The sequence below is a fragment of the Saimiri boliviensis genome, chromosome 4, assembly GCF_048565385.1.
Source record: "Saimiri boliviensis isolate mSaiBol1 chromosome 4, mSaiBol1.pri, whole genome shotgun sequence".
NCBI lineage: Eukaryota > Metazoa > Chordata > Mammalia > Primates > Cebidae > Saimiri > Saimiri boliviensis.
This window is the reverse complement of record NC_133452.1, coordinates 74,047,861-74,062,270: the sequence shown is the minus strand read 5'-3', so window position 1 is coordinate 74,062,270 and position 14,410 is coordinate 74,047,861.

Here is a 14,410-nt window from a genome sequence, read left to right as displayed (position 1 = left end):
GCCAAACAATTAGCTAAACTGTGAATTCAGAGGAAAAGTTCTTGAAAAAAGTTAAATGTACTACTTTAGAAAATACACAAATGATATTTAAAAAAGCAAATCATTGCTGATATGGAGAAAGTTTAGGTGTTCTGTATCGAAGATCAAACCTACCACAGCATTCCCTTAAGTCAAAACATAATCCAGAGCAAGGCCCCTATCTCTCCTCATTTCTATAAAGGCTGTGAAAGACAAGGAATCTGCAGAACAGAAGGTTGAAGCTAGCAAAGAGTGCTTCACACAGTTTAAGGGACGAAACCATTCCCATAGCATAAAGTGTGAGATGAAGCAGCAAATGGTGATGAAGAAACTGCAAGTAAAGTATAATAATAATAATAATAATAATAATAAAAGAAACTGAAAACTGAACTTGAACTGACTTAATTAAAAAGGAAATTTCACCCCATTTACCCTGATGCGATTATTATACATGTGACAAAAAAAAAGATCCATCTAAAATAATTCATAAAGATGGATATGCTAAACAACACATTCTTCATGTAGATTAAAAGCCTAGTATTAGTGAAATCTGCCATGTGGACTTTCACAGCTGAGAAGTTGCCTGTTTTTAAAGCTTCAAAGTTCAGGCTGACTCTTTTGCCAGGGGTTAACCAATGACTTGAAAATGAAGCCAATGTTCATTTTCCATTTTGAAAATCATGGGAATTTAATTATTTCAATATTATGATAAAACTTAAATGGATGAGTAATTGCCTTTTATGGATCAACAGTGAACTTGGTTTCTTTAGATGGAATCTACTTCCTGGTGAAGATGCTATTTACATTGCAGAAATATAAACAAACAACTTAGAGCATTATATAAACTTAGCTGATAAAACAGCAGCAGAATTTGAGAGGGTTTACTACAATTTTGAAATAAATTCTAATGTGAGTAAAATGCTGTCAAACATCACCACATGCTACAGAGAACTTTTTGCTTAAAAAAGATTCAGCATGGCAAAGTTAACTTCTGTTTTCTTTTAAGACATTGCCAGAGCCACCCCAAACTGCAGCAACCACCACTCTAATTAGTCAGCAATCATCATCAAGGCAAGACCCTTCACCACAAAAAGGTGACTTGCTAAAGGCCAAAATTATCATTAACATTTTTAAGCAATAAAGTGTGTGTTAATTAAAATATGTACATTTTAAAGACAATACTATTGCACACTTAGTAGAATATCATATAGTATAAACATAAGATTTATATGCATTGAGAAGCCAAAAAAATTTATGTGACACACTTTATTGTGATATTTGCTTCATTGTGGTGATATGGAACCAAACCTGTAATATTTTCCAGGCATGCCTGTATAATACTTATATTATACACACAGACACACACACACGCACATGCACATGCACACGCACACACACACACACATGTATGTACATAAACAGAATTATAACTTGACCTTTTGGGTGTGATGCCTTCCCTTCTTTTTCAATCTTCTTCTTATCTTTGCAATCAGAGAAATTATATCCTACATGCTCATTTTCTGTCAGATTTTGAAAAAACTTATTTATAGGATCTTTTATCTGCATCTTCTTTTTCATCATCTCCTTCTTTTTATATCTATTGACCTGCCTTTCATCAAATTATTTTTTATACAATGAATAAAAGAATTCACTTTTAACCCTCAGCTGCTACCTTCCTGCTTCTGAATTTAATTCTCTAGTCTTGATCAATCATTCTTTTTCTTAACTGAAATTTTCACGTAAATGTCAGACAATGTCATCAGTGTTCCGTTGAGTTAGTTGCTCACACATCTATTCTTTGTCTTGTCTATGCAAATTATACCTTATAAGCTCTCTTGTGATCTGAATTTGAGTAGTTTTGACCAATGAAAAGTTCTTCTAAGGTATTAGTCTTGGACATAGAAGCCATAGTACCTCCCTCTTTCTGGTTTGGGGATTATCTCTGGAAGTAGCTATCTTTTCTCTATTGTTCCAACAACCTCCAGGAAGGCCTACCCTTCATGGTGCCAGCAGCAGCCAGTGGTCATGCTCTTGGCTTCTTGCAACTCCATTTCTCCATTATATTTACAGCCTTAAAGACAGGAATGGTTTCCTGCTATTAGTAAATTCTGGATTGCATCAATGTCTCTTTCTGACATTTTAATTCTTCCTATACCTTAGAAACTAGTTGTACTATGCATGTAACCTATTTTTTCCATTATAAATGATATCATAATTATCCTGACCTCAGCTTTAAATGTAGTTATGTCAGTTTCTAAAATCATGCCATCATATTCCTTCCACTGCAAAATGAGCAGAAGTAATAGGTACATATAATAAAGTGATGGTTCAGGCAATCAAGTAATTTATAATCTACTTTACGTAAATATTGTTTAATATTTTTAAACACCCTGAGATATACTTATTAAAATATCATCCTTCTGATATCTAAATAAGCTCGAAGATGCTAAATAAACATTGAGATCAGACAGCAGGTAGGTGAAGAAGCTGGTATTTAAAATGATGTCTTCTTGGCTCATATTATTTTATTTATAACAAATTCATGTAACCAATTAATAACATTTTCCATAAACCAAAATTATTTTAGTAAACATAGTTGACATACAGAGATAACAGTAGAAGACATGATGACTCCTTATTTAATCAGCTAGTTAGAAATCTTTCAGGCTCTTATTCTATGGACAAATGCCTATTACATAAAAATTAGCAAATATGTCTATTGTTTTATTTTTCTCTTCTCCTCCACCAGGGGAAGCAATAAAAGTAGTGTCAATTACAAAAGAAGATTCATAAATGTGTTCTTACATGTTTCAGAAGAAAAATACATTTTATCTATTTTATCAAAATATATTCAGATAATTACTACTTCCACTAAATACCAATAGGTGTTCTTGACAAAAATTATTCACGTTTATATAAAATTACGTAACTATTGCAAAACTGAACTGTTTGAAATTCAGAATAATTATTAATGTGTGAAAAATTTGAGAATTTACTTTTATTCAACACTGAATTGCATCACTATCTCTGAGAGTCCGATACACACACATACATAGAAAGATGCATAAAATATTGAACTTGATATTTGGAAAATATATGAATCCACTACATGCATAATAGAACTTAGTCCTTATTTAAAGCATTTTAATGAAATTTCCTTAGTCATACATTTTGATTTTAACAAAACTATAATGATAACCCAAGTACAAGCATATTTATTTTATGCCTGGGCAAGTCAGTCATGGGTAGGACAAAGCATGATATTTTGTTGTATACAATGTAATTTGCATTCACAACTTACTAAATGAATCAAAGTTTTCTCATCTCTCACATGAGAATAAAAATAATAGTATATGCCCTAATTACTTCACAATGCCAGTAATATTGTGAAGGTCAAATAAGTATGTTTGTTTAAAAGTATTTTAAAAGTAGCCATGTGTCATCATTTTAATTAGTTAGGAAGATAATATCACAAGTATCAAACTATTAAATGTACAATTATTTATATTTAATATGATATACCCAGATTTCCATAACTGAGTTTTAGGAAAACTAATTTTAAATTTAAATCTTTGATTTTTTTGTTTGTTTGTTTTTGAGCCTCATTAATATTGGAATTAATTGAATATTTGTATAAATTATTTGTAATTTGGAGACAAGATAAAAAATAAATTATTTGGATTATATTGAAATGTATATCAAATTTCAAGATTATTTTATTACATTTAAAAATAGAAAAAACACAACTCTTTGATTACACATATTTGACGAATCTCACTTGACATTTTTTCAATCAATTATTATTTTTGGTTACTTTAACGACCAATTTGAGTTGAACACATAAATTGTGTTGACATGATAAATTCTGTCAATTGTGTCAAACTTAGTTTTCAAAAGTATCAGAAAGGGCATTTTAACTGTAAATTGGTTGATTCTAGAGTTGCCTATAGATGTGGCCTTGGAATATTAACTCTCTCATCCACCAGAACCATTTTAGATATACCAATTGCAGCACATTATTTCATGATTCATTCAACTCTCAGTTACCCTTGGAAATAGAAAATAGCAAAGTCTAGATGAATACGGTACTCAAACATCCCCTTCTCTTACTTCGATCATTAATGTTCACATCCTTAAATAACTTTTACTAAAGGTTCCATGAAGTAAGTAAATTGCAGATCAAATTTACTTCAAATCTGTTTTCTTTTATACTAGCCAGGAGAAGGAGGTGATGATGAGCAGAGATAAATAATGAAAATTTAAGAAGCTAAATGGAAAATAAGATTAGGAAACTAACTCACTCTATTGTAGGAAAAGAATGTTTCATTTTCACATCAATTTTGGACTATTTTATTTTACTTAAATATGATTTCGAATAGTTTTCATAAGAAGCATATATGTTTTAGCCAATCAAAGAATAATTTATAAAATGCTGAAGGCAACACTATGTAGTGAAAATATAACTACACATTCAGCTAAATCAAAACACCTTAGTCTGTTTATTAAATAGCAAAATGATTCATTTCTTAATCTGTTGAAGAAATGTACCAAACCAGCTTTCTGGTTTTACTCTAATGACAATTCTATCATTTTAACCTATGAAGAAAGTATTTTGTTGAGAGATTCAGGATATTGAAAATATGGTTCAGAAACTCAAGAAAATTCTAACTAGTTGGAATACATGTATTCACAAGGAAGATAGTGAGAAATGTTCTCCGAGAAAGAAAAGAAAAATGAGCAAGCAGAAAATATGTAAATATGCATACTTATATCAGGGAAGACTGGCAAATCTTAATAGAAGTTAATATTGTATTAATATCTGTGTTTAGAAGTATACATATGACTTTTATAAGTTAGAATGCAAGGCAAAGAGCATTCAAACCAAGGTAAACAATGATAGGCAGTTATGAATAAATAGGTGATAAATAGCAGTAAATGACACTATTTTATTTTTAATCTCAAAACATAGAATCTAATCTAGATCATTATTTTTAAAATATGTTTTATGTTCTACATTGTGAGTATTTAAGGTCATCCAGATCATTGGATTAGGGCCTACATTATCTGAACTTGATTATATTTGCAAAAATTGTATTTCAAAATTACACCATATTCCTAGATTCTTTGTGGTTGGATATTTAAACTGCTCTACTTTATTTCTTTATGCATATGACATACACATTGTTTATATGCTATTTTCAGTTCTTTCATATAAATGCAAACAATATAATTTTTGGAGATTCTGCTTAGGCTGAAGTTCACTTAAACTGGGCACAATTGTCTTTTCCTATTGTAAGGACATAGAAAGCTCATTCTTGTGCTACCTTACGTAGTGAACTATTTTTAATCTTTAAATTTCAAATTCCTGGTTTACTTTTAAGGTGTTAAGGAGGCTATGACTTGTTAGATAAACTACAAAAGATCTATTTTTTTTAATATTTATGATAAAAAGAGTGGGAAGATAGATAACTTACACTATATTTCTGATTCATTTGACACATCAATCAAATCAAAGTCTGAATTTATTTATTGTTCTACATAGTTACAACCAGTCTTCAAAAATGTAAAACTATCAATGTGTTATAGTAAGTAGAATCTTGTGTTATTTATATGCTAAAATATTACACATTTAATCTACTAGCAACTTTGGTTTCTGAATTTCTGGAAAGAGAGCTGGACTGCTGCTAAAAGTATTCTAGTCCTCACTCTGCCAAATTTTGGACTTCTTTCACCTTGGGAAATACATCTTCCTCAGTATGTTTCTCTACAGTCCAAATGACTATTAAATTAGGGGTTGTCAAAGTATGGCCCATTGGTTATTTTTGTAAATAAATTTTATTGTAACACAGCCTTATCCATTTATATGTTTGTCTATGACTGCTTTTCTGCTACAATGGTTGAGTTAAATAGTTGTGGCAAGTCTATCTGGATTGCCAAAATTAAAATATTTACTATCTGATCCTTCACAAAAACTGCAACCCTCTAATAAATACTACTTCTATTACTGCTCTAAATTTTGAAATTATGTAATTTTATGATTCTCTTTCTTTAGCTCCTACTGCAAAAACCTGATTATATACTTTCTGCATATTAGATTAATAAGTGAATAGTTGGTATATCAAAAGGTACAATGATCCAGAGTTCATAAAATATTTGCCAGTGCCTATGTTGTGAATAGTAATGCTTACATTTTCTCCTAGAATTTTTATAGTTTTGGGCTTTGCATTTAAGTCTTTAATCTACCTTGTGTTAATATTTTTTATATGGTGTAATCAAGGGGTCCAGTTTCAATTTACTGTATATGGCTAGCCAGTTCTCCCAGCACCATTTATAAAATAGGGAATCCTTTCCCCATTGCCTATTTTTGTCAGGTTTGTTGAAGATTAGATGGTTTTAGGTATGCAGACTTATTTCTGGGCTGTCTATTTTGTTTTGTTGGTCAATTTGTCTGTTTCTGTACCAATACCATGCTGCTTTGGTTACTGTAGCCTTAGTGTATTATAGTTCAAAGTTGGTTAGGGTGATGCCTCCAGCTTTGTTCTTTTGGCTTAGAAATGCCTTGACTATGTAGGCTCATTTTTTGGTTCCATATGAATTTAAAATAGTTTTCTAATTCTGTGAAGAATATCAATGGCAGTTTAATGGAAATAGCATTGAATCCATAAGTTGCTTTGGACATTACAGCCATTATCTTGATATTCATTCTTCCTATTCATGAGCATGGGATGTTTTCCACTTGTTTGTGTAATCTCTGATTTCTTTGAGCAGTGGTTTGTAGTTTTTGTAGTTGTCCTTGAAGAGGTTCTTCATTTCTCTTGTTAGCAGTGTTCCTAAATATTTTGTTATTGCTGTGGCAATTGTAAATGGGAGTTCATTTGTGATTGGCTCTCAGCTTGACTGCTGTTGGTGTATAGTAATGCTAGTATTATTTGCACACTGATTTTGTATCTGGAGAGTTTGCTGAAGTTGCTTATCAGCTTAAGAAGCTTTCAGACTGAGACAATAGAATTTTCTACATATAAAATCATGTCATTTCCAAACAGAGGTAGTTTGACATCCTCTCCTCCTATTTAAATATGCCTTATTTATTTCACTGTTTACCCTGGCCAGAACTTCCAAAAATATGCTGCATAGGAGTGGTAAGAGATGGCATCTTTGTTTTGTTCCAGTTTTCAAGAATAATTCCATTGTGTATATTAGCTATGGGTTTTGGGCCATTGTGTATATTAGCTATGGGTTTGCCATATATGATTCTTATTATTTTCAAATATATTCCTTAAACATCTAATTTATTGAGGGTTTTTTAACATGAAAGAATGCTTCATTTTATCAGGCATTTTCTGCATCTATTGAGATAATAATGTGATTTTTGTCTTTATTTCTGTTTATGCAATGAATTACATTTGTTGACTTGCATATGTTGAACCATATTTGTATCCTGAGGATGAAGCCTGCTTGATCATGGTAGGTAAGCTTTATGATGTGCTGCTGGATTTGGTTGGTCATATTTCATTGAGGATTTTTTCATTGATGTTAATCAAGGATATTCATTTGAAGTTTGCTTTTTTGTTGCTGTATCTCTGCCAGGTTTTGGTATCAGGATGATGCTGGCCTCAGAGAATGAGTTAGGTAGGAAATCCTTCTTTTCAATTTTTTTGGAATAGTTTTAGCCAAAATGGTACCATCTCTTCTTTGTGCCTGGGGTAAATCCAGCTATGAATCTTTCTGGTCCTGGGCTTTTTTTGATTGGTAGGCTATTTACTACTGCTTCAATTTTAGTACTCATTATTGGTATATTCAGCTATTTTTTTTTTTCTTTCTGGTTCAGGCTTGGTAGGGTATATGTTTCCAGAAATGAATCCATTTCTTCTAGGTTTTCTAGTTTATGTGCATAAAGTTGTTTAATGTTCTCTGATGGTTGCTTATATTTCTGTAGGTTCAGTGATGATAACCCCCTTATCATTTCTGATTATGTTTATTTAAATCTTCTCTCTTTTCTTATTTGTTCAGCTACTGTTCTATTTTATTAATTTAAAAAGACAGCTTCCAGATTTTTTAATTTTTTGAAGGGTTTTTCATGTCTCTACCACCTTCAATTCACCTCTGATCTGGATTATTTCTTGTCTTTGCTTGTTTTAAGGTTTGTTTGCTCTTGGTTCTCTAGTTCTTTTGGTTGTGATAGTAGGTTGTTAACCTGAGATCTTTCTAGTTTATCTTTGATGTTGGCATTTACTGCTATAAATTTCCCTCTTAACACTGCTTTAGCTGTTTCCCAGAGATTCTGGTAAATTGTATCTTTGTTCTCATTAGTTTCAAAAACTTCTTGATTTCTTCCTTAATTTAATTATTTAATCAAGATTAATTTAGGAGAAAGTTGTTCAGTTTTCATGTAGTTATGTGGTTTTGAGTAAATTTCTTAATCTTTTAGTTTGACTACACTGTGGTCTGAGAGACTGTTATGATTTCAGTTGCTTTGTGTTTGCTGAGGAGTATTTTTTGCTTCCAATTATGTGATCAGTTTTAGAGTTATTGCAACGTGGTGATGAGAGGAGTGTAGATTCTATTGTTTGGGGTTAGATAGATCTGCAGATATATATCATGTCTGCCTGATTGAGAGCAGAGTTCACATCCTGAATATCTTTGGTTAATTTTCTGTCTCAATAATTTGTTTAATATTGTCAGTGGGATGTTAAAGTGCCCCACCATTATTGTTTGGGAATCTAAGTCTCTTTGAATGTCTCTAAGAACTTGTTTTATGGATCTGAGTGAACATCTGCACATAGGACACCAGAGCCACCACCCCAGTGGATGCAACCAAACCAATACTCTAGAGCTGCTGTAGCCCTGCATAATTCCTTGATATGTAACCTGGTTCTCTGGCTGCTCCACAAGCACTCAGAGCTGGAACACAGATACCAGCTTGGCATGAGGGGATGCTTATACCCAGTAATTGGTGCCATTGCTATCATGGACCTGAAGGCTATGCCATCTTCATGTTTGCCTGCAATCTAGACCCAGCTCTCTGAGTACAATACGAATGCTGCACATCAGATAATGGTTTCACAGCCACTAAAAATAATCGTATAAGTCAGACTAAGTGACAAGAGGGATCTCCTGCACCATGACTTTCCCGTTAGACAAAAAGATATATGGAGGACTCTGGTAACCTTCATTACCAAATATTTCAATGGCCCTCAGAAATACTGTGAATACCTCAGCATTGACAACTGAGGACCCTTGCGATCTTTGTTGATGCTGACTTCAATTGAAAGAGATGCACAAGGACTATAGCACTATGCTGACACTGGAGACAGAATCATGCAACCCTCCAGCTAATGCCCTCATACTCAACTACAAGTAAAGGTCTAAACTCATTAAAACTAGTGTGTGAGCATTTTTTCATATGTTTGTTGGCCTCCTGTATGTCTTCTTTTGTAAAGTATCTGTTCATATCCTTTGCCCATTTTTGAATGGGCTTGTTTGTTTTTTTCTTGTAGATCTGCTTTAGTTCTTTGTAAATTCTGGATATCAGCCCCTTGTCAGATGGGTAGACTGCAAAAATTTTTTCCCATTCTGTTGGTTGCCGATTCACTCTACTGACTGTTTCTTTTGCCGTGCAGAAGCTGTGGAGTTTGATTAGGTCCCATTTGTCTATTTTGGCTTTTGTTGCCATTGCTTTTGGCGTTTTGGTCAAGAAGTCCTTGCCTACACCTATGTCCTGAATGGTTTTGCCTAGATTTTCTTCTAAGGTTTTTATGGTATTAGGTCTGATGTTTAAGTCTTTAATCCATCTGGAGTTAATTTTGGTGTAAGGTGTCAGGAAGGGGTCCTGTTTCTGCTTTCTGCACATGGCTAGCCAGTTTTCCCAACACCATTTATTAAACAGGGAGTCCTTTCCCCATTGCTTGTTTTTGTCAGGTTTGTCAAAGATCAGATGGTTGTGGGTATGTTGTATTTCCTGTGAGGCCTCTGTTCTGTTCCATTGGTCTATATCTCTGTTTTGGTACCAGTACCATGCTGTTTTGATTACTGTAGCCTTGTAGTATAGTTTGAAGTCCGGTAGTGTGATGCCTCCCGCTTTGTTCTTTTTGCTTAGAATTGACTTGGCTATGCGGGCTCTCTTTTGGTTCCATATGAAGTTTAAGGTGTTTTTTTCCAGTTCTGTGAAGAAGGTCATTGGTAGCTTGATGGGAATAGCATTGAATCTGTAAATTACTTTGGGCAGTATGGCCATTTTCAGGATGTTGATTCTTCCTAACCATGAACATGGAATGTTTCTCCATCTGTTTGTATCCTCTCTTATTTCGTTGAGCAATGGCTTGTAGTTCTCCTTGAAGAGGTCCTTTACGTTCCTTGTTAGTTGTATTCCTAGGTACTTTATTCTCTTTGTAGCAATTGTGAATGGCAGTTCGTTCTTGATTTGGCTCTCTTGAAGTCTATTACTGGTGTATAGGAATGCTTGTGATTTTTGCTCATCATCACTGGTCATCAGAGAAATGCAAATCAAAACCACATTGAGATACCATCTCACACCAGTTAGAATGGCGATCATTAAAAAATCGGGAAACAACAGATGCTGGAGAGGATGTGGAGAAATAGGAACACTTTTACACTGTTGGTGGGAATGTAAATTAGTTCAACCATTGTGGAAGACAGTGTGGCGATTCCTCAAGGACTTAAAAATAGAAATCCCATTTGACCCAGCAATCCCATTACTGGGTATATATCCAAAGGATTATAAATCATTCTACTACAAGGACACGTGCACACGAATGTTCATTGCAGCACTGTTTACAATAGCAAAGACCTGGAACCAACCCAAATGCCCAACGATGATAGACTGGATAGGGAAAATGTGGTACATATACACCATGGAATATTATGCAGCCATCAAAAACGATGAGTTCACGTCCTTTATAGGGACATGGATGAACCTGGAAACCATCATTCTCAGCAAACTGACACAAGAGCAGAAAATCAAACACCGTATATTCTCGCTCATAGGCGGGTGTTGAACAATGAGAACACATGGACACAGGGAGGGGAGCACTACACACTGGGGTCTGTTGGGGGGAAATGGGGGAGGGGCGGGGGGTGGGGAGGTGGGAAGAGATAGCATGGGGAGAAATGACAGATACAGGTGAGGGGACGGAAGGCAGCAAAGCACACTGCCATGTGTGTACCTATGCAACAATCTTGCATGTTCATCACATGTACCCCAAAACCTAAAATGCAATAAAAAAAAGAAAAAAAAAAAAAAAAAAACTAGTGTGTGAAATCTGGAAGGGATGACTGCTTCAACAGATGTGCATATAACATACAAGGTAATAAGAAAAATGAAAAAATGAAGGAAACAACACTATCAAATGAACATAATGATTTTCCAGTAACCAGACAAAAATAAATGTAGACATAATGATTTTCCAGTAACCAGACAAAAATAAATGTAGGTTTATGAAATGTCTGACAATAAATTCAAAATAACTGTTTTAAGGAAGCTCAGTGAACTGCAATAGAAGACAGAGTAACAGCTCAATGAAATCAGAAAAAACAATACACAAAATTACTTAATGAATGAACTGTAATCTTAAGAAAAAAACAAACTGTGAAACTGAAGAATGCAAATAATAAATTTTAAAAATACAACAGAAGTTATCAATAGCACAATTGGTCAAGCAGAAGAAAGAATCTGTGAACTTAAATAAAGATTAATTTAAAATATCCAATCAGTGGGTAAAAACAAAGAATGAAAAAGAATGAAGAAAGCCTATGGGTTTTATGGGACACCATGAAAAGAGCTAACATTTCTATTATAGAAATATCAGAAAGAGAAGAGAGAAAGTGGAAGAAAACTTACTTAAAAATCAATGGCCAAAAACTGCCCAAATCTGAGAAAAGACATACAGATAATACTAGACTTAAAATCATTTGACTTATGATTTTTAAACTTTCAGCTTTAAAATTTTGCAAAAGCAATATTCATTTGGTAAAAACTCCTAAGTATTTCAAATGCCTTAAAACCATGCTTTTTTACTTTCAATACAGTATTTGAAAAATTTGCATGAGCCATTTCACACTTTATTATTAAATAATCTTTATGTTTAATTATTTTACACTAATGTTAAGAGCACATTTAAGGTAGCCAAATCTATGCTATGATCTTTGATAGGTTAGATGCAATAATGCACATTTTACTTATACTATTTCAACTTATAACAAGATTATTGGAATATAAATTTATGCAAATCAAGGAGTGTCTGTAAACATCCAGGTACAGAAAGCTTAAAGTACTCAAAATTTGATTCAACACAAAAAGACTTTACCAAAGCATATTATGATCAAACTCTCAGAAATCAAGGATGAGGAGATAATCTTGAAAGTAGAAAGATAAAATAAGTTTATTATATACACGGGAAATTTATAAGGTAAATGAGTTTTTCAGCAGAAATAAGCAAGGAGATGTAATTGTGTATTAAATATGCTGGTGAAGAAAAAAAAAGCAAACTTTCCAATCAAAATATTTTTTATCTGGAAAATATATCATTCATAAATGAAGAGGTAAATATTTTCCTAAATAAACAAAGGGAGGTCACTACCACCAGACTTGCCTTACAAAAAGGCAAGCTGAAACAAATAATATTAGAAACATAAGAACATATGAAAGTTTAAAATTTACTTGAAAAAGTAAATATCCAGTCAACTACAGAATATTCTAATATTGGGAAAATGTGTAAAACACTTATACTTTTAGTATATAGGTTTAAAAAATCATAAAAAATAATGATGGATACAATAATTTGGTAAGAGGTCCACAATAAAAATGTATAAATTGTGAGATTACAACCATTACAATGTGTGAAGAGTAATACTGTAGATGTGTTATGTATTGAGTTCTTATCAGCTTAAAATATACTTTGATAGCTATCAGATGTAATCCTCATAGCAACATAAAACCAAAAATCTATAGTACATACAGAAAATAAAAAGGAATAAAAGTGCACTAATAGGACATCATCAAATTGTAAAAGAAGGCAGCAAGAGTGGAAGAAAGAAATAAAATATATACAAAACAACCAGAAAATAATTTAATGAATAATAATAAATTCTTACCTGTTACTACTTCCTTTGAATGGAAATGGATTTCATACAAAATAATCCTTCCCAATTACATAGATATAGAATAGCCGAATGGATACAAAACCAAGACCCAATTACGTGCTGCCTAGGATGGACTCACTTCAGCTTTAATGACACATATAAACTGAAAGTAAAGGAATATATAATAATAAATTAGTTAATCATGAGGAAATACTTTTACATACATATTAAGAAAACATTAAAGTGACTAAAAACATATAAATATTAATACTTAAGAAAGGAACAGCAAAAAAAAAAAAAAAAGACTTTATTTCCCCACTTTCAGAAATAGAAAGCTTATCTAGACCAAAATTAATAAGAAAGTATTGGTAGGCCACAAAACATATCTTAACAAATTAAAAATTAAAATCATCATGGGGGAATAGCCAAAAAATGCCCTTTCTAACCAATCCTATTTAACATAGTACTGAGAGTCAGGACCAGAGCAATCAGGCAAGAGAAAGAAATAAGAGGCATCCAAATAGAAACAGAAGAGGTCAAATGATCTTTCTGTGCAGATAATATGACTCCCAGAGTCTCTTCCCAAAAGCTGCTTGATCTGATAAGCAACTTCAGCAAAGTTTCAAGATAAAAAATTAATGTATATTAAAAAAAAACTATTTCAATATACCAACAACATCCATGCTGAGACCCAAATCAAGAACATAATCCCATTTACAATTGCTACAAAAATAATAAAATACTCAGGAATACAGCTAGAGAAGTAAATGATTTCTACAATGAGAATTATAAAGTGCTGCTTGAAGAAATAATAGATTTCAAAGACAAAAGGAAAAACACTCATACTTATGGATAGAAAGGTCATTATTGCTAAAACTGGCCATAATTCTCAAAGCAATTTACAGATTCAATGTTATTCCTATCAAACTACCAATTACATTCTTCATAGAATTAGAAAAATCTATTTTAAAATTCATATAAAACCAAAAAGAAAAGTAGCCTGAATATCCAACACAATCCTAAACAAAAAGAACAAATCTGGAGGCATCACATTACCAATTTTAAACTATATTCCAAGGCTGCAATGACCAAAACAGAATGGTACTGGTAAAAAAGCAGACACAGAAACCAATGGAACAGAATAGAGAGTCCCAAAATAATGCTACATACCTAAAAACATCTGATATTTTACAAACTTGAACAAATAAATAAATAAATAAATAAATGAAACCATGGGGATAGGTTTCCCTATTCACTAAATGGCACTGGGATAACTGGCTAGCCATATGCAGGA